The 27,880-nt window shown below is 46.2% G+C and overlaps 1 long non-coding RNA gene across 1 annotated transcript; it reads left to right on the top strand.

Moving 5' to 3' along the window:
• The first annotated feature begins 437 nt into the window (after positions 1-437).
• On the top strand, positions 438-9,589 carry LOC142826494 (uncharacterized). Its single transcript, XR_012900664.1, has 3 exons — positions 438-1,410; positions 7,814-7,940; positions 8,642-9,589. It is a non-coding gene; the product is annotated as an uncharacterized LOC142826494 (long non-coding RNA).
• The last annotated feature ends 18,291 nt before the right edge of the window (positions 9,590-27,880 follow it).

The raw sequence follows: 27,880 nt of genomic DNA, 5'->3' as shown, positions 1-27,880 counted from the left end.
CTGGGTGCTGGCAGGCTTGCACCTGACACGGGCACCGTAGCCAGCCCATGCCCCTTTAAGGGGTCCGGGGCCGGGAGGGGGGCAGACGAGTTTCCCTGGTGGTGCCCAGAGTGGCCACCAAGAAAAGCTGGGAAGGGCTAGCCTCCCCCTACTTCGAATTAAGGGGCTACATTCAAAGTAAGAATAAGAGCCTCCGGAAAAGGGCACTTTTTCCGGAGGATCGGGGCCAGTCTAGACGCTCTTTTCCGGCTTTTTTAAAAGCCGGAAAAAAGCGGCGGACATTTTTATTTAAATGCCGCGGGGGATATTTAAATCCCCCGCGGATTTCCCTACGACGACTGGTGAAATTTACATGCCCCTTCCGGAAAAGGGGCCAGTGTAGACGTAGCCACAGTGAAATACAATCAAAATAATGGGGTTGCTATTCTGACATCCCAGTAAACCTAATTCCATAAGGATTAAGGGACTTGTTGTAATAGCGGTCTATTTCAAAATTTGGCACTGTGTAGGCAGTTCCAAATTTCAAAATAGATTACGTTGAAATAAGCATGAAAGAAGCTATGTAATTTGCATAGCTCAAGTTGCATAGCTTATTTCAAGTTAGCTCTGCTGTGTAGATGCACCCTAAGGGTACGTCTAGACTGCAGGTTTTCTTCGACAGAGGCTTTGTCAACAGATACTGCGTCTAGACTGCATTACATGGATCGAAAAAGCGATCCACTTTGTTGAAAAAGAGCGTCCAGACTGCTGGATGCTCTGTCAACAAAATAAGGCTCCCGGAAGTGCTTCTGGCAGGTCACAGGGGCAGCCTTAAATTCCAGGTGCTGTTGCATGCTCTTTGCAGAGACCTGTGCTTAAAGTGATCCTCCAGGACAGCCGTTGCTCTGCTCCTGCTTCTGGCTTGCCTACCTCCTAGAGGGAAAGCAAAGCTGCTGCAGTTCTTGCTCTGGTTGCCCTGCTTCCTCGGACACCACAGCAGTTTATTATCAGGTTTGGTTTTTTGCTTTGCACTGTGTTTTTGGCCATGGAGCCTGAGCTGCCCCAGGGCAGGCGATGGCCCCGCACTGTGATGCTGGAAGTTCTGCTGCATCTTCATGAGACCATCATGATGTTTGCGGCAGGGCTGGATTCAGAGCCCAGCTTTGAGCCCCTCACTCAGGCTGCAGCCCGATTGCCCTTGTCCCTGAACTTATTCATGGAGAGGCGAGTTTGGAGGCTGGACACCAGTTCTGACTGGACACCAGTTGTGACCGGTTGTTATGCTGCCAGGACACCTGCTTGCGAGCCGTCATCCCCCTGGAGAAGCGCGTTGCTATTGCTCTGTGGAAGCTGGCCACCCCCGACAGCTACTGCTCCATGGGACATCAGTTTGGTGTGGGGAGGTCTACTGTCAGGGCCGTCTTGATGGAGGTAAGTCACTCTCGGGGGTGAGGGGGAAATCTCGCTCCCCTGGGGTACAGAGCCCCCAGAAGGGTTCGAGGCCGGAGGTCAAATCAGTGAGGCAGGAGAGAAACTTAGAAGAGAAAACTTTATGATGCATGCATGCAGGCTGTCACTTCCAAGAGTGAAGCAGCAGCCCTGACAGACAGATTCAGGGAGTCTTTATACAGAATGCTTAGACAGTTCAGTTGTGGATTGTTCTTCTTTAACATATCAAAGTCTCAGCAGAAGTACTCTGAGACTTCTGTTCACCCCAGGAGTGCTAGAAGTAAGTTTTTACAGTACACAAAGCCACATGAGAACTTGAGTGGAGGAGTCTACAAGGCAAACTGTGACAAAGATAAGGGTTTACATGACAAATTGTGACAGACTAGGAGTATCCATGAATTTGAGATAGTCATTTGTAAGGGTCTTTGATTAGAGCTAATTTGATTTCTCTCTGTTACAGGGAGAAAGGCCTGGAAAACTTTTTAACCCTTACAGCAGTTTTCTTTCAGAGAGTTTTGATTTCTGCACAGTCCCCCTTAGACACAATTGGAGTTATTTGATTTTCCCCACAATTCCCCCCTTTAATACTCCTATTGGAGTATTACTCAAAGTTTATTCTGGACATTCTTAGGTATTCTTCCTTTGCTAGGATGAAGTCTCATCTTAGAGGGAGGTTTTCTTTATCTGCTGGGTAAATGACCCACTGCCCATTCAACCCCAGATCTTTACCAGTGCCAATTTTGCTTTCAAAACACAAGGGAAACATAAGGGAAGCATTCCCTGATGGATGTAATGCTTGAGTAAGGGGAATCCCTGAGGCAATCAGATTTTTATGCCAAATCTGCCTGTTTCCCCCCATGACTATGTACTTCTGGCACAGTGTTACCATTCTGGGCATCTACCCACTCCCGCTCTCCTGTAGAGTACTGACTACCAGTAGATCTGAATTTTAGGGGTCTGGTCCACAGGGAGGCAGGAGTTGGGATAAACTGTAATGGTAAAAGGCCTTCAGAGCCTTTTATAAGCTGTTCACATATCCAACAGTCACTGGTATTGGTGAGGGACACAACCTTTTGCAGGGCTTCCCAATAAGGGTGGGGAAAGTTATATACTAAGGCTATTCTGACTACTAAAAGAAGGAAAACAATCCCCATCTTATTATAGTATCTTAAGTCTCTAAAGTAGAAAGGATAATAATAATATAGTAATTATCTAGCAACTAGCAAAGCAGTCTTTTAACTAAACTTAATCAGTTAGTATTGTTTGGCTTGCCTCTGCAGGCACTCTTCGAGATTTCGTAGTCTCTTAGTTCACTCAGTACTGGAATGGATTCCCCTTGCTATGGGGCGCCAGGCTCACCTGTAGGTCTTTGCTGGCACAGTCCTACCTCTCAGGTTGTACCTCGAAGCTCCTGGTGGAGGCTGGTTTGGTAACAGTCTGGTTTGAGAGTCTGCCGCCTCGGTCCGCTGAACCTCGTCCTCAGGTGATTCCTCCAGGGAGGGGTCCTGGGTGACGGGGTCAATCAGCTCTGTTGGATCTGCAGTTCGGCGTACATGACTTGCGTGGATCCACGAGGGGCCCTCCTTCACTTTTACTGCTGTGTGGGTGATGAACAGCACTTGGAACGGTCCTTTCCACCGGGCTGTCAGGGAATTCTTTCTGCGATGTTCCTTCACGAACACGTAGTCGCCTGGTTGGATGTTGTGGCATGGCACATCCGTAGGTGCTGGGAGGGCTTCCTTTACCTGCAGGTGCAAGCTCTTCTAACCGTCATTTTATGTCTAGGTTTTTTCTTTCTGTGTGGCCGCTAGCCTGTGGGTCTCCTGCAACATTAAACTGCTTACAAATCACACATGAATTAGATATTCTTGACAGCTTCTAGGTGCACGCCTGGGGCGTACCATTGTTTTGGGAATTGTGAGGCCACCCCCCTTTTGCTCATGTGTGTCATTTGATGAGACACCTGAGCAAGCTGCCGTGTGAGAGATTTTTGGGGCGACTGGGCAGCCATCAGGTGCAACCATTATCCCAGCTGGGGATAAGGAGCAGCCTGCTTTCTCCCAAAGGTTTTTCTCTGCAGGTTGAGCAGCTTGCTGTAGTTCTATCAGGTCCTGCAAAGAAACAGGGAGAGAAAGAGAGACCAGAATCTGAAAGGGAGCCAGAGGTCCATGTGCTGCTGCACGTCTGGCTACTGCATCAGCATTCCCATTACCCAGAGAAACAGGATCAGTGGCACCTGTGTGGGCCGGGCAATGGGTAATAGAGAGGGATGTGGGTAGCTGAATAGCATCAAGGAGTTGGGAGATAAGGGGACCATGAGAGATAGCAGAGCCAGAAGAGGTAAGGAAACCTCGTTGTTTCCAAATTTGTCCTGTGGCATGACAGACAGAGAAAGCATACTTTGAATCAGTATAAATGGCAGCAGACTGTCCGGACGCTAAAAGGCAAGCACGAATTAAAGCAATGAGCTCAGCAGCCTGAGCTGATTTGATTCCTGGAAGAGAAAAAAACCTCTAAAACATTATTATCTGAGACCACTGCATATCCAGCCTTTAGTTTACCAACTGAATTTCTTTTATATGAGCCATTAGTATACAATACAAGATTTGCATTTTCCAGCTGTTGATCAGACAAATCTTGGGGGCTTTACACAGTGCTCAAGCAATTCTTCACAGTTATGGGTATGTGCTTTACCATTAGAGGGTAAAGGAGGAAAAAGTAGCTGGGTTAAGTACATTACATCTTTGAATTACCACATTTGGGGAAGAGAGGATAACATTCTTATACAGGGTTTGTCTCTGAACAGATAGGTGCTGAGTGCGGTGTCACTGTAAGAGAGCAGAGACAGCATTAGAGACCTGTAAGATAATGCTGTGGCCTAATGTGACAGGTTGGGCCTTTTTAAAGTAATTCAGCAGTAGCTGCAACTGCCCTCAGACAAAGTGGGAACCCACGGGCTACTGAGTCCAGTGTTGCAGAAAAATAAGCTACTGGACGAGGTGTGTGTCCAAGGGGTTGACAGAGAGCTCCAGCTGCAATTCCATCCTGTTCATGACAAAACAGAGTAAAAGGCTTGCTATATTTAGGTAAGCCCACTGTGCAGAAGAGTTTTAAGGGAAAGGAAAGCAGATTCACATTCTGGGGACCAGGTCACTGGGTCAGGAGCTAAGATTAAGAGTAGAATAGTAAGGGGCCTGGTGAGTCCAGAAAAGTTAGGAATCCATTGTCTGCAATATCCTGCAGTACCCAGAAATTTGTAAACCTGACTTTGGTGAAAGGGTGAGGAATGGAAAAAACTTGTGAGATTCACTCAGGTGTTAACTGGCGGCCATCTCCTGAAAGTAAATGTTCTAAGTACTGAACTCTTTGTTTTACAAACTACAATTTGGCTTTGGAAGCCTTGTGACTCTTTTTAGCAAGACACTAACACATATGAGGTATCAGTTTTACATCTTTCCTCAGTTTTACTAGCAATTAACACATCATCAACATACTGAACTAACACAGAACTGTAGGGAAGAGAGAGAGAATTAAGGTCAGCTTTTTTTTAAAAAACTGAGAAAACAGAGTAGGGCTTTTACAATAACTTTACAAAAACATGTCCAGGTTAATTGATGACTCTGAAAGGAAAAGGCAAAGAGAAATTGGGAATTCTTATGCACTGGAATAGAAAAGAAGGCAGAACATAAATCTATTACAGAAAACCAGGTTAGTTACTACTGGAAATCTAGGGATTACAAACTTATTAATGGCTCTTAAGTCTTCTACAAATCTATAGATTTGCTTTTTCACAGGTAGTACAGGTGTATTACATGGTGAAGTTGTATAAACAAGTATCCCTTGTTTAAGGAGGGAGAGATTACAGGCTTAATGCCCTCTTGTGCCTCCCTAGCCAATAGATACAGGGCTACCCTTGGGAAAGGCTTGTTGTGTCTGTATGTTATTTGTACTGGTGTTGCAGAGGCTAGCAACCCCACTTCATTCACATGGGCTGCCCACAATGTCTCTGGGACATCTGAGAGGTCCAGGAGGGGTGTATATCCTGAGGTCTCATTAGATTCCTCTGAGAGTAGTAATGCCATCAAATTTGGAGCCTGATAGGGGGGGAAGGTCAACAAATATCCCTTCCTCTCTACAGAGAAGGTTTGCACCCAATTTACACAACAAGTCATGTCCCATAAGGTTTACAAGAGAAAAGGGAGATAACAGGAAAGAATGTTCAGCTGACAAGGGTCCAAAGCGGGTGGGGGTGCAGATGGCACATCTGGGGAATCAAGCTGTTTAGAGAAGCCAATTCTTGCTGCAGCTTTTCAATAGAATCTTTTTTTGCTAGCCATAGTGCTCTGATTATTTTTTTTTTTACTGCCACATCCTCCCAGAGGCACCAATATTCCATCTGGTTAGGATGTTTTTCCTCGAGGAAAACTCTAAGATAAGCAAGCTTTTGTAAGTCAAAGTTCTAGTTGCCATTTATTCTGGGAATTCCCCTGAGTATAGCCATTCCAAATGCTCAATAATTCCTTAAGTCTCCTTAGTTTCAAACCTGCAGGCAATTCCTAGCTGACTGATCATCTGAGACAAGGGAGTCCCAGGCTGTGAGAAACCTTTCCCTCAGTAGGAGACAGACTTGAAGGAGCAATCTTATCCATGTTAGCACTGTCTTGTCCAAGGACAGCGCAGGAGCCCAACAGTACTACCCTCTCCAAGGATAGTACAGGCGTCCAGCAGCACTACCCTCTCCAAGGATAGTGTGGGAGTCCACACAAACTGTCAGCTTCACTCATACTCCTTATGTGCCGGGGGAAACCGCCCTTGCTTTCAGCAGCTGTGCAGTGACACTGACAGCACTGGTGCGGCTGCAGTCCCACTCCGGACTTCACTCACTCAAAACCATGCGCTTGGACTCGCCACCAATCAGTCAGCAACAACAACAACAACAACAAAATCCAACCCCTATTTGGCTATACCCAGTGTTTTCGTTTTAAGTTTCCCTCAAGCCTCTTAACAAAAAAATTTTAAGTAAAAGATGACTCTTACCGCCAGCCGGTCCAGCTGGTGACGAGAACAGGGAGGCGGACCGGGGGATTTTAAATGGATCCCTTACCCTCCAGATGCGCGCTGTAGTCCGTTCCCATTCCCCATCATCAGCCTTTCCAACTGGAGTTCCAAGCCATCCCACTTCTGACACCAAATTGAGGGGGAAATCTCGCTCCCCTGGGGTACAGAGCCCCCAGAAGGGTTCGAGGCCGGAGGTCAAATCAGTGAGGCAGGAGAGAAACTTAGAAGAGAAAACTTTATGATGCATGCATGCAGGCTGTCACTTCCAAGAGTGAAGCAGCAGCCCTGACAGACAGATTCAGGGAGTCTTTATACAGAATGCTTAGACAGTTCAGTTGTGGATTGTTCTTCTTTAACATATCAAAGTCTCAGCAGAAGTACTCTGAGACTTCTGTTCACCCCAGGAGTGCTAGAAGTAAGTTTTTACAGTACACAAAGCCACATGAGAACTTGAGTGGAGGAGTCTACAAGGCAAACTGTGACAAAGATAAGGGTTTACATGACAAATTGTGACAGACTAGGAGTATCCATGAATTTGAGATAGTCATTTGTAAGGGTCTTTGATTAGAGCTAATTTGATTTCTCTCTGTTACAGGGAGAAAGGCCTGGAAAACTTTTTAACCCTTACAGCAGTTTTCTTTCAGAGAGTTTTGATTTCTGCACAGTCCCCCTTAGACACAATTGGAGTTATTTGATTTTCCCCACAGGGGACAGTCCATGGGGACAGGGGTGGTGTCAGCCGGTGGCCAGAGTAGTGAATGGTCTGTGAGCCCTAGTAAACACCCGAGTCTTTAGCTGCTAGGACAGAGTCCTGTTGCAGTGGGAAGCCAGGGAGGCTGACAGGTGCCCCAGAGTGTTGCAGAAAGAGCATGTTACACCCAAGTCTTTGACTGCTAGGATGAAAGCCCCTTCGCAGCAGGTAGCCAGGGAGGCTGATGGGTGCCCCAAGAGTCTTCCCCGTGGAGGTGACACGACTCGACACTTAGCTCTTACTGTGTTTACCCCTGACCGGCTATGATTCTTTTAATTGTATCTGGTTCTGTTACAGCAACAGAAGGAGTCGGGTTAAAGCTTAAACAATTACAGGTTTATTTAGAGAAACTTATAATCATATGGTTACAATGGCTATTGCTCTACTTCTTAACTGCTGGCAAATACAGGTCTTAAGTGGTTAGAAAGGAAGGAGGGAAAACAAAACACACCAAAATAATGGTACCAAAATGACAACTTAGCCTTATGGAGCTCTAATGCTATATGTGCACAATGACCAAAGAAAAGGACACATACAGGAACAATTTTTACCCCCTTCTGCGTCTCTTGATTCCAGCGTGTCAGGCCAGGATCGGTCACTCAATTCCTCAGAAAGACGAATACGAGGCTGGGCATCCCCATGTGGACCTCGGGAGTCAATCACCTAGCCCAACCAGCAGGCAGCTGATGGATTGATACTCAAAGTGAGTGTGCTGCTGGGCCCATCTTTATACCCATACGCTCACGTATTCTCTTTCTTATCTAAGGTGCCAAATTGTGCTGGTTCGTCTTTGTGATGCCTGTTCTTACAAGGGAGTTGTGAACGTAATTTACACTTGTAAGAGGGAGATAACTAAATTGGGAGTACTGTACATTCTTTACTCAGCGGGAGATTCCTCTCTCGGGACGGTTGTGTGATCGTATCAACATAGGTGCTAGCCAAGGGCAGTTTCTGCAGCCTCTTGGTCAATGGACCGGCTTCATCACCCTCTTATCTATGTTTACAGTTATCCAGGATCATGATGAACCAGCATATCCAGGCCTTCTGTCAAGGCATCAAAGACTATGCTGATTTTATTGCTCTCCATGTCCTGTGTGCTCTGAGGCACCTCAGAGGAGAAAGCAAGATGGATGTGACGGGGGAGGGAGAGCGGGAGGACTCTGTCTGGCTACAGGTGGGCGGATAAGGAGGACTGTCAGGACCAGGCACAGGGAATGGGGGATGGTGTGGGAGTGGTAGAAGCCTGCCTCACCTCACCCTGTGGTGGTGTGGGGGACATGCGGGGGTTGTCTGAGGGGGGGCTCTTGGGGTCTGGGAGGGGAAGGTGGGGGAAACACCTCTCATCAGCTCACGCAACTCCTCTAATGTCCTGTTATGTGTGTTTATATTTGTCCCTTTCTGCAGGTGGTGACGGCCATCAACTCAGAGCTGCTTCACAGGACTGTCTGCCTTGGGGACCTGGATACCATCTTGGCTGGATTTGTGGGGTTGGGTTTTCCGAATTGCGGTGGAGCACTCAATGGGCTCACATCCCGATCCGCGCACCACCCCATCGAGCACCACAGTATATTAATAGAAAGGGCTACTTTTTGATGGTGCTGCAGGCCCTGGTCGACCATCGGGGACAATTCACAGACATTTGTGTTGGGTTGTCAGGTCGGGCACACGATGCCCACATATTGCAGAACTCCTACCCGTATCGCAGGCTGCAGGCTGGGGCATTCTTTCCAGAGAGAAACTATGCAGTCGGGGATGTGCAGATGCCTACGTGCATCATGGCCAATGCGGCATATCCCCTTATGCCCTCACTTATGAAGCCATTCACGGGATGTGAGCAGGGAACTGTTTAACTCCTGCCTGAATTGGGCTCGCTTGCAGGTGGAGTGCACCTTTGGCTGTCTGAAGGGCAGATTTAGATGCCTGCTCACTCGGCTGGACATGGGGGAATACAACATCCCCGATGTGGTTGCAGCATGCTGTGTGCTGCACAACCTGGTGGAGAGGGAAGGGGAGGCCTTCCTCCCTGCATGGGGAACACGGGCTGATGTGGAGGGAAGACGCTTTGAGCAGCCCTGGACAGCTGCCATCCGGCAAGCTCATCAGCTGGGCTTGTGCATTCAAGAAGCCCTGAGGGAGCAATTCTCCCAAGGAGGCCGATGATTTTCCCCAGGGCCTTTCAGATGTGGGATTGCCCCATACCCCCAGTGCCTTCCTCCCCAAAACCCCTCCTAGCCCCACATTCACACATTGTACTCATTCATCACACACTGACAACAGAGACAGGTGTTGGTGAAAAAATGTTTACAGCTTATTTCACTCTTGGTTTTTTGAAAAACTAAAATGTTCTTTTGTTCAGAAAAATAAAGAAAATGTTTCCCTCAGTGACTCGCACAGGTGGGAAGGGGGAATGTCAACCTGGAAGCGGGGAGGGAGGCCCAGGGCGGAGAGTGCTGCTTTGATGAAGAGCCCTTGGCACTTTGGCTGCGGAGGCCTTCTCGCGGATGGCCGCACATGCGGGTTGGGACAGTAGGGGCTGGCCAGGAGATGGGGCTGTACCTGGGTCTGGGATGGCAGTGGCTGAGGGGGGGCAGGGGCTGAGGGGGGGGGGCAGAGGTTGGGGGGAGGGGAGCAGGCTGAGCAAGAGGAGCAGGACCAGGCACAGGACCAGGGAAGGCCAAGGCCTCCTGGATAGCAGTGCAGATCTCAGTGCGCTGCTGGACAAACTCGTTCAGCAAGCGCCTGTGCCACTCTACCTCTGCCTCCATCCTCTGGCTCATTACGTCCTGCATCTCTTGCAGGACCGAGATGTGCTGGTGCACCAGGTCCAAATACATGTGCCAGTGCTGATGGGTTCCCTGCAGCTGTCTGGGTGGAGGGGCAGGTGTGGCACCTCCCTCCTGGTAAGCTGGTCTTGCTGTGGAGGACAAGAGGGAAAAGTTGTCAATCATTCATGCTCACACTTTCCCTGAGAGGGCATGCCCTCCTTCTTCTCAGCAGTCAGTGCCTGTCCTAGGGTCAGAGGATGCTCATGTGCATCTCAGTAAGGCATGGTGTGGCCTGGCCAGCAGCCACAGCCTTCCTGGAGCCCAGGAGATGTGCCAGCCACCATCCTGCCCCCCCTCCACACACCCCATGGCCAAGAGGCATAGACAAGCATCAGGCCACAGTTGGGGTTCCTGCAGGTTGCCGAGAGGCCTGAAGCTGTGTGGCAATCCCAGCGTCCGCAACCCATGCCTGCACCTGGCATCAGTGCCTGCAGGAGCAGGTGGTGCCTTGCAGCCATGCGGGTGCAGTGATAGGACGGCCCTTCCTGAGGTTGGCCATGTGTGTGCCACCTCCCCAACTAGGCTGTTATCAGCATGACATGTCACAACATTGCACCATACACTTTGCTCCCACCTGCCCTGCCTTATGTGTGTTGGACCCTCACAGCACTCACCTGATGTTCCCTCTCTGGTGTCTGAAGTTGTCTGGGAGGCCTCCTGAGTGTGGGCATCTGGCTCTTGGGTGCTCCTTGTGGTGTCTTCCTCCTCCTCCTCCTCTTGGAGCTGCTGGTCCTCTGCTGGGGTCTCACCCTGGAGCTGCAGCCGCTGCTGCACAGGGGTCTCCAAGCCAAACTCCACAGCCTTCTCAGGAGGCAGGGGTTCTCCTGTCCCCAGGATCCTCGTAGTAGGCACAGTAGTGTGCTGTTTCCTCAGAGTGGGAGCTGTGCTTACATGCCCTAACATACTCCTGCCGCAGCTCCTTGACCTTGGCTCTGACCTTGGCTAAGGTGTGGGGCTGGTGGCCTTTCCTTGCCAGGCCATCAGCCATTGTGGTGTAGATGTGATCCTTCCTCTGCCAGGATTGTGGGACCTGAAGAGTCTCCTCCGTGGACAAGACCTCCAAGAGGGCTTTTATCTCGGGCTCAGACCAGGAGGGTGCCCGACATTTGGGGCTTCTGGCTTCCTGTGGGGATGTGTTCCTGGAAGGGCAAAGGGGACCTTGGGGGGCTTGTCCCTTGGACATGGCTCTGAGTGGCCTTACCAGAAAGAGCTGCGCAGTCAGGGTCTTGGTTGGAGCTGGCTTGCTGCCAGAATGCTAATCCTGGGTGCCTGTGCCTTTTAAAGATGGCTAGAGGCAGGAACAATAGAGTTGAAAGCTGTGGCAGGAGTGTCCACCAGGGCTTCTTCCTGGAGGCCTTTATTATCGACATAAATTCTTCCCCGCGTCCACACTTACCTTTTGTCAACAGAACTCTGTCGACAAAGGTGTTATTCCTCGTAAAACGAGATTTACCGCCATCGACAAAACTGCCACGTTCTGTTGACTTACTGTTGACAGAACACGGCAGTAGTGTAGACGCAGATATAGTTTTGTTAACAGAAGGACACTTTTGTTAACAAAACCCTGTAGTCTAGACACACCCTAAGGGTATGTCTAGACTACAGGCTTATGTCGACAGAAGTTGTGTCGACGGATACTGTCGACAAAGCTTCTGTCGACAAAGAGCGTCTAGACTACATCCAGTTCTGTCAACAAAGCAAGCCACTTTGTCGACATGACAGTGTAGACTCAAAGGACAGTGTAGATGCAATAACGCCTTCTGTCGACAGAACTCTGTCAACAAAAGGCGTTATTCCTTGTAAAATGAGGTTTACACATGTCGACAAAACTGCTGAGTTATGTCGACGTTATGTTGAAAGAACTCAGCGGCAGTGTAGATGCAGGTATAGTTTTGTCGACAAAATCCTGTAGTCTAGACACACCCTTAGTGTCCTGGCTGATGTCTAGCAACATAGATACAAAGGTAAAAAGCACCTTAAAAACACTGGTTGACACTTTCAAAACCAGCTGTGCTGGGATTTAGACATATCACTCATTCATTTTAGTGGGTTATGATTACTGGAAAATTTGATGGAAGATATAGGGGAGATTTTCCAAAGTACCTAAAGGATCTAAGGTCACAAGGTTCTCAATTGCTGCATCTAAAGTAGATCAATACTTTTTCTGAGATTTCCCAAACATGGTCTGAATTTCTCTGAATTTCAGATTTTCATACTTCTTCAGATTCTCCTTTTGTCTGAGGAATGAAATCCACCCTGTTGGAGTCTGAGATCTTGAGGAAATGGAGGTAAATATTTCTAAAATTTGCACCATTGGTCCATATCTTTAAAACTTTGCTGATAGAATATCAATGTAATGATTTTTTAAAATCAGCAAACAAATATGGCAAGTGGCACTTGATATGCATATAGTTGAGGAAAACTTTTCATTGTCCATAGTTTCTTATTTTTCCAGAAATATTTCTGCTTCTCTCCCTAACTATTCTACTTCTTCATTTTACTGTACACATTACACACACAGATGTAAAGCTTGTACATATGCTGTGATCACTCAGTAATGCTAATCTCTGGTGTTTACAAAAATCAACACACTTTAGAATTACAAATAATTCTTTTATATAAATCTGCAGACGTTATAAGCATGATAGATTACAGGAGTGAGAACTGCTACGTTTTGATGTGACTATATGTTTCACTGTTTCTCATCATTTTTGAAAGTCTCCTAGGATATTTCTGTACATATGGTACCCAGTGGTACATAATTATGAAGATTGCCGATGATAAAAATTGTGTCCCAAAATTTGAACAAATGACTGCCACATCATGCCTGAAATGATAGGGAACATACCTGCGCTGACAAAGGGGTGGATTAGATCACAGTGAGCCTTTTTTCATCCCTAGCTTCTTTGATTCTTCAGTGTGCGCTCAGTTTGCTTGATCACAAATCAAATCTAATGCCTTCTTTGTAGATAATCCCTACCATTGTGAAGAAAAACCATACTTAATTCAGTTCAGGCTTTCTTTCCCCCACTGGCAGCAGCTGTCAGAACTTGTGAAAATGGATATGGATTTGTTTTTTATTCTATTTTTTGGGGGGTAAAGTATAAGGTCTTTAATATAACAAAATTCAGGAAAAACAGGGACAAAAAGTCTTTGATTATGATTAGAAGAAGTGTTTAAATAAGCTCAGAGAAATAAGGAGGCTACTCTGCAGTGGTATTTTCTGTATTGTGGCACAGCACTTCAGAGCTCATTAGTCCTATAATAAGATACCTGTGACCAACTGAGATAACTGTAGATCAACTTAGTTCCTGCCCTTTGTCTGGTAGATGAATCTCTGCTTTCAGCAGGTGTATATGGATAGATTGTCAGATTGTCCCCATATATCCTGCTCTGTTTTCTTCTTAGGCTGGCTAATAATTATTCGGGGAGGCTTATTTTCCATGTCTGTGTGCGAGGGTCTGTGTTGAGCTTGGAATGGAGAAATCCTCTTTTGCCTTGACTCAAAATGTCAGTTTTGTTTAAATGTTTGTGCTTTTTTTGGTTTTGTTTATTTTTTGCATGAAGCATGTTCTTTTCTGACATATAGAGGTTGCTGCTTAAATCCTGACACCTAATGATCACCTCCAGATAAAATTAATGTTATTGTGATGCCCTATGCTTAGAACATATTAAAATATGAACTACTGTGAATACCTCAGTGACACACTACAAATACTGCAGTCACTGTCCAGTTTTTAGTGCAAGTCTCTCTAAACCCTATGTAACTCTATTGAACTTAGTGTGGATACCTAGGTATGCATTTCCTGTTGCCTCCTGTCTGTGCAAAGGAGGCAATTGAAGCTCTCTGATTATCAAGGTCCATACCACTGGCTTTGACATAGTTTTGAGCAGCCTAGGTGCTGATCTAAACTCCACCATCTGGCAAATGGCCTTCTTTGGGCTGTCTACCAACTGGGGATTTCTGAAGTGTGCTACATTGTATGCCCCTTCCTTGCCATGGTATTCCACCTATGCTGTGGGCTTGGTATTGCTGGATTTCTGCCTGGTTGGGGGCTCTGATATCTCTCTGGGCCTTTTGCAAACCAGAGTCAGCCCAAGGATGTAGACTGGGACAGAAAATCTGGCCCAGAGACTGTAAGCTAGTATAGAATTTTGCCCCAGGAATCTGACGACTGATTCTGTTTTTGCAAGTTCTGCAGCATACTAAAAGTTCTAACCAAAATGTAAGTTATGTCTATTTTGTTTGGAATGTGTAGATCTGCGATGTTAGGGCTTATAATTCAAGGGAGCCTTTGAAGAGGAAAATTGTTTGAGTGGAGATATTTAGGTTAAGTTTATTTGTATTGTATGGCTACTTTAACTCTGTGGTGGGGTTGCTCTTGAAAACTATGGTTACCATTGACTGAATTCTTAATTAGTAGTGGTGCCTAGTGTGACACATATCTAGTAGTCTTATAAATGTAAAGCAAAATAACAATGAAAGGCCAGATGTGACAATTAGGATCATTTAGTCTGACCTTTGCCATAACACAAGCTATAAAATTTCCCCACGTTTTTCCTGCACCTATCCCATAGGGTTGAGCTAGTGCCTAGAATAATATGAATATATCTATATGATACATATAATCTAGCCTCTTTTGAGACATTTAATTTTGTTTTCTTTTATTTAATTATTTTTAATTAAACAATTAAAAGCCCCCCCTTCTTTCACTAAAGTTTTGCAGCAGTTTTTTCTATGGTAAATCCTTTTGCTATAATAATCTTGGTTTGAAGAACTGCCTTCCATGGATTGCAAATTTATATAATCCTATTTCCTTCAGAAGCACAAAACACAATTAAAACAAATTAAATGAAAGCTTCTGCACTCAGTGCAAGAGTGTCTTACTTTTTTTTTCAAAAACAAGGAAAGCTGTTAAGACTGAACTAATTTTGATTTAAGAAAACATTTTGAAATAAATTGGCTTTAATCAACATTTCATCCCTGGTTATTACTTATCTGGCAAATTTATAACTTTACAGATGATTAAAAGGCAAATGAACTGTTTAAACAGAGTTAAGATTGCCTGGTGATTGCTCATGGCCTTCCAGAATGGTAAATTCAGCAAAACTCAGACTTCTGAAAACAAGAAAATCCAGTGTTAAGGTAAGTACCCACAGCATCGTAACTCTGCTGCTGGAATTATCTGCATGTAGCCCAACTGCTTTCTCTCTGTTACTTGTAGCTGTATTGAACGGTGGAGGAATAAACTGAAGCATCTTGAAAGAGCCATGATAGTAATCTGAGAAGATTGAGGGATTGATCCGAGGAGCTGTGATTATGATATGCAGAGACCTTGGTCTGAGTACCCCAAATGTGCTATCAAAAGAAATCAGTTCCAGAAGTCATCATTTTAATACAGAATTGTGTAAGTTGCATCAGTAGCAGAGCATTGGGGATCTTCTTGCCATGAGTATTGTCACTAGTGAGGTAGGACATGAGAGCAGTGTGTGGATTAAATGACGGCAAGGGTAAAGTATAGGCTCAGATGATATTCTGTGTGCAAATGGTTGTGAAAGGGGTGGCAAAAGAATTTGAAGTGGTTAAATTTGACAGGTGTGGTCAGGAGAGTTGGCTCAGTGTTTGAGTGTAGAGCAAGTGCTGGTTGTGCCTGCCCATTACAGTGAAAAAGCAGAGTGGGTATGTGTGTGTTACGGGCATAATGGGGCTTTCTCAAAGAGGGCAGAGTGAAGGTTGTGTGGGCATTTACCTTAATCCTGTACCTGTTGGTTTTTAGAAGTTTGAGTTGTGCAGAATTATAGAAGGGTATAAGCTCTCTCCATGCAACATTAACTATTCAGTAAACAATCTTTATTTTTGGCCATTTAACTTTTTTTTTAAACGGGAAGAGCAACGGTGGTTGGTAGGAGTTAGTGGTCATCTAGAAATTATAATTCTCACATAAGACTGAAATGAATATGCTAGTGTGGCTAGGTAATGATCAAAATGACTAGCTTTTGTAGGGTGTGTCTACACAGCAAAGTTATTTCGAAATAACGGCCATTATTCTGAAATAATTATGCGAGCATCTAAGCAGCAATTCCATTATTTTGAAATAATTTTGAAATAACGGATGGCTTATTCTGACTTCTGTAAACCTCATTCTACGAAGACTAATTCCTATTCCGAAATAGCTATTTCAAAACAAGACGGCTGTGTCTATACTGGCACCCTTTTCCGGAAAAGGGATGCTAATGAGACCAGTCAGAATTGCAAATGCCGCGGGGGATTTAAATATCCCCCACGGTATTTGCATGAACATGGCTGCTGCTTTTTTCCGGCTCGGGGCTTTGCCGGAGAAAAGCGCCAGTCTAGACGGGATCTTTTGGAAAATAAAGCCTTTTCTGGAAGATCCATTATTCCTCTTAAATTCAGGAATAAGCGATCTTCCAGAAAAGGCTTTATTTTCCGAAAGATCCTGTCTAGACTGGCGCTTTTCTCCGGCAAAGCCCCGAGCCGGAAAAAAGCTGCAGCCATGTTCATGCAAATACCGCGGGGGATAGTTAAATCCCCTGCGGCATTTGCAATTCCGACTGGTCTCATTAGCATCCCTTTTCCGGAAAAGGGTGCCAATGTAGACACAGCCGACATGTGTAGATGCTCCAATTCTGCTATTTCAAAATAGCCCCTCATCAGGGCCATTCTAAGTTATTCCTCCTGCAGCTCTAAATCAAGATTGCACTTCTAATTCGAACTAAGCTAATTCGAACTAGTGCATCTAGACCTAAAAACTAGTTTGAATTAGCATTTTGCTAATTCGAACTAGCATGTCCACATTGAGTGGACCCTGAACCGAGGTTAAGGATGGCCGGAAGCAGTGCCGGCAGGGCATCAGATTAGGACTTAGAGCGTGGAGCTGCTGTCTCAGGCTAGCCGAGGGCTGTGCTTAAAGGGACCCGACCCCCACCCTGGACAGACAGTTCTCAGGGGTTCCCCGCTTGCAAAGCAGTCCTGGCTTGGAGTGCCCTGAGTGCCCACACTCAGCACATCACAGCACTCGGCCATCAGCCCGCTGCACTTGCCGCAGGCTGCCATCTGGGAGGGGTGGGGAATCAATCGGGGGGCTGCAGGAGAGCTTCCACCCCGAGGAGCCCTCAGAACCACCCCTGTCCTCCCCGTTGGGGGCTCGTACCCCATTCCTCCCTCACTTCCTTCCACTTACCCCTTCCTAGCCCCCCTTCCTGATGTACAAAATAAAGGACACGTGTGTTCAAAAATAGAAACTCTCTTTATTGAACAAAACTTGGGGAGACTGGGAAAAGGAGGTGGGAGAGGGGAAGAGAGAGGGTGGGAGAGGGGAGGGCAATTAAAATGATCAGGGGTTTGAAACAGGTCCCATATGAAGAGAGGCTAAAGAGACTGGGACTTTTCAGCTTAGAAAAGAGGAGACTGAGGGGGGATATGAGAGAAGTCTATAAAAGCACGAGTGGTGTGGAGAGGGTGCATAAAGAAAAGTTCTTCATTAGTTCCCATAATAGAAGGACTAGAGGACACCAAATGAAATGAATGGGTAGCAGGCTTCAAACTAATAACAGAAAGTTGTTCTTCACAAAGCAAATAGTCAACCTGTGGAACTCCTTGCTGCAGGAGGCTGTGAATGCTAGAACTAGAACAGAGTTTAAAGAGAAGTTAGATAAATTCATGGAGGTTGGGTCAATAGAGTGCTATTAGCCAGGGGGTAGAAATGGTGTCCCTGGTTTCTGTTTGTGGAAGGCTGGAGATGGATGGCACGAGACAAATGGCTTGGTCATTGTCTTCGGTCCATCCCCTCCAGGGTCCCTAGTGTTGGTCGCTGTTGGCAGACAGGCTACTGGGCTAGATGGACCTTTGGTCTGACCCAGTACGGCCATTCTAAGCTCAGGGCTCAGGGTCGAGGGTCTCACTGGACCACCCTGATTTTCATGCAAACCTGCTCCTGGGTGGCCAGGCTGGCAGCTATACTGCCCTAGATGGCCATTTTCCTGTGCCTAGTGAGGAGGTCGTGGATGAGGTCCACAATCTCCGCACTAGACCAGGTGGGCGTCCGCTTCTTGCGGACCTGGGCAGGCTCCCGGGAGCCGCCAGCCTGGTCCCTGGAAGAGTCGGAGGGCTGGGTGGCAGTGGGTGGCTGGTTCGTGCCATGCCAGGTGCAGGGTCTGGCGACGAGTTTTCCTGGTGGTGCCCAGAGTGGCCACCAGGGAAAGCTGGGGAGGGCTAGCCTCCCACTAGTTCGAATTAAGTGACTACACAGCCCTTAATTCAAACTACTTAATTTGAACTAGGCCTTAGTCCTCGTAGAATGAGGTTTGTCTAGTTCTAATTAAGCACTCTGCTAGTTCGAATTAAGTTCAAACTAGCGGTTTGTATGTGTAGTGCCTATCAAAGTTAATTTGAACTAACGTCTGTTAGTTCGAATTAACTTTGTAGTGTAGACATACCCCTACATTAGGGAAGCCTGCCTCAGACTAATTTTAAGGTTTCCCTGCAGTGTAGACATGTTATTTCGAAATAACCTATTTTCGAATAATTATTCCGGAATAGCTTATTCCGAAATAACTGTGCAGTGTAGATGTAGCCATATAGTGATGTTCATCAGTAGCTCTCAAAGAACTTTACATCATTATCCTCTTATAACAGGTGGGAAACTGAGCATAGAGAGTTGAATTGACTTACCCAGGGTCACCAGTAGGCCAATGGCAGAGCTAGTAATTGTTACAATCTAGTGCTCTTTCCACTAGACTTTATGAGAATTCTGAGAGCTCCTTCCACCGTCCTGTACATTTTGTTATAGATGAATGGGGATAATGGTCCTGCTTTGAAATGTTTGCAATGGGGCTGGTGAGATAAACCTGATCCAAGGGGATTTATGTCTCAATGTCTTGACAGTTTTATTACGTGGTTGTTATGGTAACTTTAAGTGTGTCAGAGACAACTAATGTATCTCTCTCCTTCTCTACACCCTGATACACAATTCCCTGCAGGATATATTCCCTCCTCAGCATTTCTAGCTCCCACTGCGTTTCCAGTCCCACTAAACTAGTGGTTCCCAACCTTTTCAAGCATATGGACCGCTTTTCAATCTATTAAAATGTCATGGATCCCCCCAAACAATATAGCTGTTTTCAAACATTGCATTACTTGATAATCATCTGAAATGCAGAATAGTTCATGAACTTCAAGGGCAGAACTTCAGGAGTGTAGGGGGCAAGGGCAGAACTTTGGGAAGGTAAGGGGCAAGGACAGAACTTCTGGGGGAGGGAAAGGAGGGCAGCAGCTGTGCATGCCAGGACATGGTTTACTTTTGATCCTGTTCCCAGGATGCTAAGGGAACGAGGGGAAAATACTTGCATGCCGTGCATGCCTCTTACACATCAGCCAGGTGTGGGAGACCTGCATGGCATGCAAGCACTTTCCCTATACTCCCTTAGCATCTGTGGAATGAAATGAAAAGTAAGCTGCATCCTGGAATGCATGGCTGCAGGGATTGGGGGGAGAATAAAAGGAAAAGAAGAGTAAGGATTGGGCCCACTGTGATGGGCCTGATCCTTACTTTTACATTTCCATGGACCTCCTGCAGTGTCCTTGCGAACTCCCAGGGGTCCATGGACCACAAGTTGGGAATCATCGCATTAAACCATTAGTTGGCACGGTAGGAGCCATTAATATGTACAAAGTTGATTCTTGCTCTCTCCGGCCCCAATCTGCTGAGTATACCCCATGGAGTAAAGCAGAAGAATTACTTTTCATTTCTTATTTACAACACTCCTGTTACTACATCCCAGAATGATGTTTGCTTTTTTACAACAGTATTACACTGTTGACTAATGGTCCACTATAACCTCCACATCCCTTTCCACAGTATTCCTTCCTAGGCAATCATTTCCCATTTTATGTGTGTGCAGCTGATTGTTCCTTTCTAAATGAGTAGTTTGAATTTGTGTTTAATTAATTTAATTCTAATTACTTCAGACTCTCTCTCAAGTTTGTCTAGACCTTTTTGAATTAGGACCCCCTCCTCCAAAGACTCGCAACCCCTCCCAGCTCGGTATCATCCACAAACTTTATAAGTGTACTCTCTGTGCACTAAATCATTGATGAAGATATTGAACAGGTTGTACCCCAGTCATTATGCACATATAGTATGACTGTGAACAATTGATAACTACACTCTGGGAACAGTTATCCAACCAGTTATTCACCCACTTTATAGTAGCTTCATCTTGATTGTATTTCCCTAGTTTGTTAATGAGATGGTCTTGCAAGATGGTTTCCAAAGCCTTTCTAGATGTACCACATCTACCACTTCCCCCATATCCATAAGGCTTGTTATCCTATCAAAGAAAGCTATTAGGTTCATTTAACAGGATTTGTTCTTGACAAATCCATGTGACTATTACTTAACCCCTTATTATCTATTAGCAGTTTACAAATTGATTCCTTAGTTATTTGCTCCATTATCTTTCCTGGTGCAGAAGTTAAGCTGACTGGTTTGTAATTCACTGGGTTGTCCTTTTGACCTGGCAGTTTGCAGTATTAAATTTCATCCCATTTCTATTACTCCAGTTTCCAAGTTCATCTAGATCTTTTTATATGATACAGTTCTCTTCTGTATTCACAATATCTCCCAACTTTGTGACACTCACAGTTTTTATTAGCATACTCCCATTTTTTGTGCCAACATTAGTAATAAAAATTTTAAATAAGATTAATCCCAAGAGATAGACTTCTGAGGAACCCCACTTAGTTATCACCTTTCAGCCTGAGAAGTCACATTTCAGTATGCCCATTGTAATCTCCCCATACCCAATTCTTTATGTGCCTATCAATTCTCATATTAATCTGCATCTTCTCCAATTAAAGTAATAAATTTCCATGTGGCTAGTGTTGAACTCTCAGTGCTTGGGGGTGGGGAGGGGAGGCGGTGCACTCAGTGTTAAGGACCATAACTAAGGATTCAGTTCTGTCACTTTCTGGGATCTCTGTGACTACTTCTATAGCAGGAATCATGCAGTGGCTGCCAGAGCAGCTGTTGTGGCCTGTCCCAGAGCCCTTAGAACAGCTGGTTGGTCGTCAGCCCTGGGGCTGCTGACAGCTGACCAGAGGCGCTCCCCAGACCCTGCTGGAATAGTGGCCCCCTGCTCACTGGAGCAGTGGCTGAGTTTGTATCAGGCCCCTTGACGTTGGAGTAGCAGCCGTCAGCCGCTGCCATAGGAGCAACTGCAAACTTGTCACCATTCTCTTTGTCACCCACCCCAGTAGTTTTAGCAAAAGTCAGGGGCTTCCATCAATTCTTGTTTATTGCCTGTGAACTATCCCTGATTTTTTACTAAAAATACCCTGGACAGAATCATAACCTTGACCCTGTTGTGCCCTTAATGCTCAGCCCTGTGGTGTAGAAACCACAGGATAATTAACCTCTGACAGTGCCCATGGTCTGTGTAATTTGTTAGGAACATGAGTCTGGCATGCCTAACTGGAGAAGCAAACTCTTTTTCAAATAACATTTTAATTTGATTTCCCTCAAAGGGCTGGGGAGTGACACACACTCTGCTGGGGAAACTTTAGATCCTCTGAGACCCTGGTGCTAGGGACTAAGCCCTGGTTTGAGTTCTGTCTGTGAGCAAAAATACATGGCCAGTTTGTATCAACTTTAATAAAAGATTTTTGAGGGGTTGTATCTCAGAAACCATATGGTCAAATAGCCCCAGATCCAGAACATTGACCCTGCCCCATGCCACCATGAGGAACACCACATTTCAAGGCAATCTGACTAACTGTACTAATTTTTCAGCACTTAGAACAGTGACACTTTAGACAGAAAGTTGGTCAGGAAACACCAATTTGTGTCCCCCAGAACCTATTAGAATCTCACATGAGACTCCCCCGTAACTCTGAGGCAGAGACCACACCCCACAGTAACACGCAGATGCCACAGCCACCTGGAATTTACTAATAGAAATGCAGCCGTGTTAGTCTGGTCTTGCTGAAACAAAAGACAGGACTATGCAGCACTTTAAAGACTAGTAAAATGGTTTATTAGGTGATGAGATTTTGTGGGCTAGACCCACTTCCTCAGATCAAATTGTGGAAGATCTGAGGAAGTGGGTCTGGCCTACGAAAGCTCATCACCTAATAAACCATCTTGTTAGTCTTTAAAGTGCTGCATAGTCCTGTATTTTGTTTCTGGAATTTACTGACAGATTGTGACCGAACTTCCCTGTATCAGTCTCTCCAATAATGGTTTTAACCAACGGACAATCCCATGAAAATGCCCCGATTTTCTACATTTCCAGCAGGTCCAACCCTCTGTGGCACTCATTAATTCACTGTAGGGCCTCTGATCAGGAAGTTGGCTCATTCCTCTTGACTGAAAACCCACATGCCTCAATCTCAGTACCGTTTTGTTGCTATGGAGTTACTTGCTGCCTTTCTATCTGAAGCTGTCCAACTTCTCTGGCCACAGTCTCCATCATTTGCTGCAAACTTTAATTGTATTTTTTATTCCTTTGCTCTCACCGCTGGTGTCTGAGCTCCAGGGCCCCAAATCCTTGGTGCTGCTCCCTCACACCTTTCCATCTCATGGATCTGTTTCAGGTTGCTTGCTAGTGCCCTCTTCAGTTGCATCGCTAGGTGCTGGAACTGGATGTGCAGGGGGTACTGCAGCACCCTCTGACTTGAAGTGGTTTCCGTTACATACAGGGTTTAAAATTTGGTTCAGTGGCAGTCAGCACCCCAACTATAAAAAATATTCCAGTACCCCATCCAGGAATCCTCTTGACTCCTTTTGCAATTGTAAGGGGACTGTTAGCCCCTTACTAAAACTCTGTGGGAGTTTTTGGTTCACCAGCTCCCAGTATCAAAAGGGGAAGGGTCCATGAGAAATCAGGGCCCTGAGACTGACAGACGCCAGAGACAATGGAAAGCAGCCAACACTCCAGCTCGGCCTGATTGACAGGTTAGACAGGCCAGTGAGGAAAGCAAGAGGCTAGGCCCCATCCTCCCTGTGAGCTGGGATTGTTCTGGGTCTCTCTGAGCAATGAGAGAGCTGAGAGACAGCTAAGAGGAGTGTAAGCTGTGTGGAGAAGTCCTGCAGCAACAGACAGGCACAGACAGCCCAAGGAGTGCAAGCTGAGGGGCAGTTTTGCAGCAACAGAGCCAGGCACGCACAGCCCAAGGAGCGCAGACCCTGTGTTGAGCAGCAGACTGGCAGTGCTCAGAGAGCCAAAAGGGACAGAGAAGCAATGCAAGGAGCTGGAAACTGGCAAAGCAGCACAGCCTGCAGCTGGCTGTGGTGAGCAGCTGGGACCAGCAAAGTGCGGGGCGATGCTCTGGGCAGGGAGATATCACCAGCCAAGAGGCCCAGCAGGCCAGACTGGGAGAGGGGTCTGGCCACTTAGAGCTTGAGGCTGTGTGGTCATTGCCAGAGCAAGTGTGTCCAGCCTGCAGCCCTCCCTGCAGCACATCCAGGGCCTCTAAGGGGCCTGTAAGGAAGAGACTGTGAACTGTCCTTACACTCTGCAGACTGCTGTTTTGATGTCCCCGTGCTGCAGAGCAGGACTGTGTGTTCTCATTTAACTATTCTCATTTTTTCTTATTCTTTTCTATTTAATCAGTTGATGTTTAATAAATTGTATTTTCTTAGAACCTTATGAAATGATCACTGGGCCAAGAAAGCATGCAGTGTGAGGAGAGCACCTCGGAGTGGGGACACCCTAACTCCTGCCCCTAGTGACTACAAGGTCGGGGATTAAGCCCCAGGAAACCTGGGCCCAGCCTTGTTGGGTTTTCGAGGACTCTGCTACTCAGGAGAGTGGAGGGGGAGCCCTCAAGATCAGGAAAGCCATGGGGTAAAGGAAGTGGTCCTTCGCTGGTCCATTTCACCGGGGTGGTATAGATCCTTTCGCTGGTCCATTTCACCGGGGTGGTATAGAAGCCAGGAAAGTTCCCCACAATAGCGGGACCATTCCCCCGCTTACACAATGAAGTGGTCTCAAACGGGATCATCTTGCACTGGTGTGTCTCATCCTGGTCAGCTTTTGCTGCTAATCTTTTGAGCTCATTCCCATTGTCCGAGCATTTTTCTAGTATGGCATTTCTGGTCTGAAAAGTCTGTGCAGCCCAAGCCCTCCTGTAAGAGGAGCTCGAACTGCAGCACCAATGCCATTTTCAGGGTTTTGTAATCTGCCTGTAACAGGATGAGGTGGGCTGGGGTGGGGGTGGGGCAAGCATGTGCAAATATGCTGGAATCTTCCTTTCAACAGCAGCATCCATTGCCAATACATTCTGCCAAAGTTGTGGCAGGCCTTTGACTGAGTGCCCCAAGATGGGAACTTTCAGATCAGATCTTCATTTTTCTCATCATGGACAACAGCCCAGAGCTTGTTTCCTAAAATAACAGTCTAATTCCCTAATGATATTAAATAAAGTCAGGATTATTCCAACTAGAAAACAGAGAGAAAATGGAATGGAACAAGACACAAATAGAAACATCATGAATTCTAAGACCATGCAAAGCCTCACTTAGGTAGGATGCATCTTATAGTTATAATTGACTTATAACATGTCTGTTCCTTCCCCTTTGCTAACAGGTCTGAGTAAATCATCCTTGTGACAGTGAAACCCTCTCCTTTCATTTGCATCTTCCTTGTTTATATATCTGAAAACCTGTAATTAAAGGATTGACTACCCTTATTTCCATTTTGGATATGAAAACATTTTCTGAATATGAAGACACTTTCTTATTACATTTCAGAGCCAGTAGCGGGTTCTTTCATTTTTTGAAGACTAGGCTTTTTCCCCTAACTTCATCTTTTTACCAAGACTTGTGGGGATAATCAAAGTGTTGTATTTTGCATAACATTCCAATGATTCCCTCCCCCTTTAAATCATTTTTGAAGTTACTGAAATTTCTCACTTATTGAAAACTCTATATTCTCACTGTAAAATTGGCCTTTAATGATCACAATCATTTCAGAAATGTTTGATAACATTTTCAGCAGAAAACATCTCAGAAAATGTCATGTAACAGAAAATGAACCCATCCTGAAGCATGCAAACAAGAACATTTAAAAATTTTCTGCAAAATGGTTTTCCTGTTCCTGACCCAAAATGTAATTAAATTCAGGTTTCTTAGAGACAGAAGGGGTGAAATACTGCCTCATTGGAAAAGCGCCCATTGACTTCAGTGGGGCCAGGAGAAGTGTTTTCCTCTCTGTTACTTGTCATTTAATATGTGGTAGAACAAAGGAATCCCTTGAATCTTTATAAATGTTGGCAGATATATGTAACTCTTCTGTATACCACTTCACCCCACTCTTCAACAAATGTAATAGTATCACGAAAGTCTAAGGTGGGGGGGGGGAGGGGAGAAATGACAGAGGTTTATAAAATCATGATTGGTATGGAGAAGTTGAATAAGGAAGTGCTACATTCCTTCACATAACACAAAAACCAGGGGCCATCTAAATGAAATATTGAGCATCAGGCTTAAAATAAATATAAGGAACAGTGGGTTTTGTCCACGAAAGCTCATTATTTTTTATGTCAGACTAACATATCCACCCTGCTGAGACTTATTTGTATGGAGATAGTTCTCTTGTTTGAGTTTTTTGTTTGCCCCTCAATTGTTTATTTGTTCAAGGCTCATATATGGACACACACGCTCTTAGGTCTCCTGTCTAGTTAATTATCTATGACTCTTCACAGTAGCACTAAATACAGTGACATAACCTCATTTCATGTGGGATTTCAGGAAGTAAAAGGACCCTTTCTCTGTGGTAAGATGCTTAGAGACAAATCCTATCCCCAAGCATCAAATTTGGTTCTCCTGATATAGCACGTGGGTCACTTAAAAGCATGGCCAGTCCCACTGAATACAAGGGGACTAGTCTTATGCTTAAAGTGCTTAAGCACATGGTTAATTTTGTTGAACTGTACTGATAAATGTGGGGTAACTCTGAAGTGCAGATTACTCTGGATTTATATCAATGTAAAAAGAGTAAAATGTTGGGCGCTAATTTCAGTGGGAACCAGAGCAGCTGACAGAATTGCTGGGTCCCTGGACAAGGCTGGGGAGGGGGAGGCAGCTCTGTGCTTCTGGAAGGGGTGAAGACTTAGGCAGAAGGGGCAGGGTTGGGGGCTAGTGTCACCTGCCATCCCTTCAGCACCATCCAGAATGTTGCCACTTTTGGCCCAATCCCCACCTCTTCACTGGGCCGTGTGGGAGCAGGTCCTTAGTGAGCAATAAAGAGGACCTGACAGGTACCTCTGTCTGTTAACAGGGTGACTTACTGTCGGGTAGTTCAAGACCTCACTGGACTTAAATCTTATTCCTGTCATGCTGTGACGTTAGCTTCATCTGTGGCACAAGGCAGGTTTCCTGTTATCACAGGCACCTGGTAACTGCTCCTTTCTAAGGAAGAGTTCTCTGCTTATTTGGCCTTTAGTCAAAGCCTCCTGGCATCAGTCACTATGAATTTGCCCAATAGAAATGAAAGCCATTGGCGTTAATGATTGTGAGGCAGTTTGTGCCCCAAAGACACACAAGAGGGGCCCCTTTCAAAGCTCCCTACTCCTGCAAGGAAAGGAGGCAGGTCAGAGGCCTCTGCGACCTCTATATCAGCTCCACCCGGCATAGGGGAGCATGGATTAAATGGGCTGAGGAAGGGAGTCGGTGCCTTGTTGTGGATGCGGGGTAGATGTCCACACATTGGCCTTTCCCTACTCCACAGAGCGTACAAAGAAAAGGCTGTGTAGCTTGGGGATGTCCCTTAGATGTCCTTCCACAGGGAGGATCCCTGGTTAATGGGGTCTCCAAAGCAGCCAGGGGAGTCCTTATAGCTCAGCTTCAATAGAGCTGCACTGTCTGAGAGCAGAGGAATAGGGATGTAAACAAGTAGTCGAGTATACGATTAAGCGCTAAGCCTAGGCTGATAAAGAGGCAGCAAGGGGGAGGAGCAGGAGCCAGTACTGAGGGGAGCCAGCTTAAAAGCCAGTTCCCCCCAGTACTGGCTCCACAGCGCCGCCTGCCCCCCTCTCAAGAGCTGTTGCCTTTATCAGAGGCAGCAGTGTTTAGGGGGGAGGGGAGGAGGAAAGGTTGCCATGAAGCAGCCTCTGCCTGCAGCAGGCCCAGGCTTTGCTGCAGCAGCCCCTGTCCGTGGGGGGTCTAAGCTCCCTGCAGACAGAGGTTGCTTTGCATCTCTGTATCTGAGGCTGGAGCTCAGGGCAGCAGGCAGCTGGTCTGCGTGGGGGAGATGGTCCCCTCACAGACTAGCTCCCGCATGGCACCCTGCGCTACAGAGGCAGCTGTGCAGATTGACAGGGGGCTTCCTGGGAGTGGGGTCAGGAGCGCACGGGCTGCTGCTCCTGCCCCCAGGGTCTATTGGATAGTTGAGTAACTGTTAGGAATGAATGCAGTTACTCGACTACGCAGTTAACCGATAGCTAGCATCCCTACAGAGGAGTAAGTGGGGCAATAAGAGGGTAGTCTGACAGTGTGCACCTTTGTCCCGTGGTGCAGTGCAGCCCCCTTTCATTTTCTGTTTCCCAGCTGCTCTGCCTGGCAATTGCAGATTTAACTCTCTGGCTAGGTCTCTCCCAGTTCCACACCTCTCCTCAATCCAAGCATGTAGCAATTCAAACAAACACTTCCTTTTTTCCCTCTAGGACAGCAGCTCCCAGACTTTTTCTAAAGCAACCGCCAACAGCAATTTTTTGTGACCCCCCCCCATTATATATATGCACCCTCTGCCTTGGTGCCACACCTGTCATCCTGACTAGGTACAGAGGGGAGGCCTGCAG

The sequence above is a fragment of the Pelodiscus sinensis genome, chromosome 1, assembly GCF_049634645.1.
Source record: "Pelodiscus sinensis isolate JC-2024 chromosome 1, ASM4963464v1, whole genome shotgun sequence".
Classification (NCBI taxonomy): domain Eukaryota; kingdom Metazoa; phylum Chordata; order Testudines; family Trionychidae; genus Pelodiscus; species Pelodiscus sinensis.
Note: the sequence above shows the minus strand (reverse complement) of the source record. Positions and strands in the feature narration are given on the sequence as shown.